Source organism: Sapajus apella, unplaced genomic scaffold, assembly GCF_009761245.1.
Source record: "Sapajus apella isolate SASKATOON/1434 unplaced genomic scaffold, GSC_monkey_1.0 scaffold108, whole genome shotgun sequence".
Taxonomy (NCBI): domain Eukaryota; kingdom Metazoa; phylum Chordata; class Mammalia; order Primates; family Cebidae; genus Sapajus; species Sapajus apella.
The window spans coordinates 6,469,336-6,473,424 of record NW_022437048.1 but is presented as its reverse complement, the minus strand read 5'-3'; positions in this window follow the sequence as shown (position 1 = coordinate 6,473,424).

Here is a 4,089-nt window from a genome sequence, read left to right as displayed (position 1 = left end):
ACACACTTTTGACTTACAGTGTTTTCAACTTTTGATGGGGTTATTGGGACATAGCCCCATTGTAAGTTAAAAAGCATCTGTATTTCAGATGATTGTTGACTGAACAGGGTAGCAATTTGACAGCTATACAATCAATTCAATTTAAAAAAAGCCTTAATGACACAAATTAAACTCTGGGATATCAAGAATGAGGAAAAAAAAATGAGAAAAAAAACTTGATAGTACAGGTGGTTCCTAACTTGCAATGGTTCCGACTTAATGACTTTTGAACTTTAGGATGGGCTTATCGGAGTATTAAATACATTTTCAACTAATGATATTTTCAACTTATGATGGGTTTATAGGCATACAGCCCCACCGTAAATCTAGCAGCATCTGTATTGTATGGTTTAACTTTTTAAAATTCCCTTTTAATGTTGCAAGTGCTAATTAGGCTATCTGAAAGATCTTGTTTTTCTCTAAAAGACTGTATTGAACTAACCTATTCAGTTCAGACATTCTCTGTGCAGACTACAAATTTCATTTTGCGTGTGAATAATCCTAGAAGGTAAATGTGAATCCAGAAAAAGAAAAGGATACGCAAAAATAATATGAAGCTTAAACCCCAAATAAGCACTAATTGCATTGACTAAAAGCACTAGAAAACCTAAGACTATTAAAATCGTGAAATGTTAACTGAAATAGATAAAAACCAAATAATTTAAATGATAAACTGATGATGTTATTCACATAATGGTTTATATCTGATGTTCAGAGGCAATATGAATAAAATCTACTGTCCAAACAAAGCAAGAAATAGTGGGATTTTAAAGGCTACTGTAAAGTCAATTACTTCAAATAATTCAATATTTTGTTCATTTCCATAAAATTACAGAACAATTCAGCTGACATTTTCAAATACCTAATCTTTCCAGTACTGATACTAATTTGTATTCTAAGCATTGTGATTGACTTCCAGGGCAAAAGAAAAAAAAAAAGAAGAAAAAAAGGGAAAAATAGGAAGAAAGGAAAGAAAGAAAAATTACTGTGATGCTTAGGGTTTAGTGGAAATGTTTAAAAATTGGAGTCCAGTTATTTTTAAATTTTAGAATAAAATACGCTTGTTAAATTTATTCTTAGATAATTGCCTCTTTACTATTCTTCATTTTTATAGGCAAACTTTAGGCATTTTTAAATTGTGTACATGTAGGATATTTCCTCTTTCAGGTATGTGCCATACTGGAGTTTCTTCCATAAGAAACCATTAAGGAGGTACCTGCTTTCATGTATTGGACAGCAGATGATGTAAGTTTGAGATTTCTGTGCGTAAGGAATTTCATAAAGTGAGCCCTGAAGTTGCCCTGGCTATTTGTCAAAAATGTCTAGACCTCAGTTTACCAAGCTGGAATCCAAGCACAGCACAATGGTCTCACTGAGCTGAGGAGGCAGAGGAGTTTAGGGCAGCTAAAACAAATGGAATTTGCAGGACAGAGTACTGGAGGAGAAGAATCTGCATGGGAGCAGGAAATGTGCTCAGAAGATTATGGAGGACTTAATATATGACTGTGAGATTGTAGTCATTCTAGCAGGTGTAAAACAGCACCTCATTTTGGTTTTGCTTTGCATTTCTTTACCTCTAATGAGGTCAAAGTCTTCCGTGTGCCTATTGGATTTGTGTATCTTCCACAGAAAAATATCTATTCATATCCTTTGCCCATTTAAAAATTTTGATTATTTGTCTTTTTTTTTTTGCTGAGTTATAAGAGTTCTCTCTTCTGGATATGAGGCATTTATCATATATATGACTTGCAAATATAATTCTCTTATTCACGGGTTGTCATTTCACTTTCTTGATAGTGTCCATGAAGCACAAAGTTTTAATTTTGATGAAGGCCATTTTTCTATTTTATTTTGATGTTCATTCTTTTGGTATTATATCTAAAAATCCATTGCCAAATTTGAGGTCATGAAGATTACCTCTAATCTTCTAGAATTTAGATTTCTTAGTTTGTTTTAAAAATTTAATCATAAAATAGGAAGTGCAAAGTTTCTGATCATTGAGAAATGCAAATCGAAACCACAATGAGTTATCATCTCACACCAGTCAGAATGGCAGTTATTAAATGGTCAAGAAACAACAGATGCTGGCAAGGCTGTGGAGAAATAGGAACACTTTTACACTGATGGTAAAAATGTAAATCAGTTCAAACACTGTGAAAGATAGTGTGGTGATTCCTCAAGAATCTAGAACCAGAAATACCATTTGACCCAGCAATTCCATTACTATATGCCCAAAGAAATATAAATCATTCTATCATAAACATATACACCCAGATATGTTTATGGCAGTGTTATTAACAATAGCAAAGACATGGAACCAACCCAAATACCTATTAGTGATAGACTGGATAAAGAAAAGGCAGTACATTTACCCATGGAATACTATACAGCCATAAAAAATAATCAGATCATGTCCTTTGCAGGGTCATGGACAATACTGGAAGCCATCATCCTCAGCAAACTAACACAGGAGCAGAAAACCATATACCACATGTTCTCACTCATAAGTGGGATCTGAACAATGAGAACACATGTACACAGGGAGGGGAACAACACACACCGGGGCCTGCCTCAGAGGGCAAGGATAAAGAGCATCAGGACAAATGGCTAATACATTCAGGGTTTAACACCTAGATGACAGGTTGATAGGTGCAGCAAACCACCACGGCACACGTTTGCCTATGTAACAAAACTGCATATTCTGCACATGTATCCTGGAAGTTAAAATTTTTTTAAAAAAGTATAAAGTGTCAGCTATAAATCTCTACTAATTGTGTGTTGATTGTTCTACTGTTTTCATCAATGTCCTGTGACATAAATTGCTTCACACACTCATATCATCAAATTTGGCCTCCTTGGAAGTGATAGCACCTGTGGCCAGTGTTGGAGATTTGTTCTGACCCCAGGGGGGCTCCTCACAGCTTTATCTATCCCTATTCCTTTCTAGTAATCTAGCCACACTACAGCTCAGACTGCATCTCCAATGAATCCATCAGGGCCCCTCCCCCATTGCCTTTCACCACAACCTTCACTACACTACTTTTTTGCTGTAAATGAAGTAAGTTTTTTGTGGGGGAGATTCAGAGCTTTCTATGCTAGAGCATGCTTCTCCTGCCGGGTAAAGTCTTTGAGATGTTGGTCTAGTGCTGTCTGCCGGTGGGCACAATGTCGCTTCTCTCTAGGAGACCCCCTCACTTTAAACATAAGTACTCAGTGGAGGGGGAAAGCATCAGCCCCAGGACCCCTTGGCTTACCTCTCTTGACCAAGAAACCTGCCCACAAGCCAATGCAGGAGCAATCAGGATTTAAATATTCTCAGCAGTGCCAGGCCCAAGGTTGAACCTACAGCCTATCATCCAGGGCTGGACAAAATAGGGCACTGACTTCTTGGCCACACTCACCAGGAACTTAGCCTCAGCAAAGGTAGGTGAGAGCAGGAAGAGAAAGGTTGTCATGCCGCCCATCTTGGGAAGACAGCCCTCCATTGAGAGATGGGGGTAAACAGAGCCCTGTTCTCTCAGTTATATCTGTCTTGCTGAGCTGGGAGGCAAGAAATAAATGAGCGGATCTTGGTTCAAATATCACAGATTTACTTTTCTTACCAAGCATGGTAGATCTCCTTAAGTAAATGCTTCTTCATTTGCTATGTGACCTTAAAACCACTTCCAGAGAATGGAAATGATTCTTTTTAAGATAATTTTCACCCATTTCACTAGAGAATAAGTCCATGAAGCTCCTCACACTGTCATGCCAAAAGGGAGAACTATGTGATTTCTTTTTGAGGGTAATAAAAATGTTCTAAAAGTAACATAGTAATGATTCCCAAATCTGCAAATACACCAAAACCCATTGAATTTTGTACTTTAAACAGATGACTGTTATCATATTTAAATTATATCTCAGTAATTCTGCTTCTTAAATTATATATATTTTAAAATATATTATATTATATATAACATATATTATATATATATTATATATATTAGTGCTACTAATATATATTTATTATATATATAATATACATATTATATATATATTAGTGCTACTAAT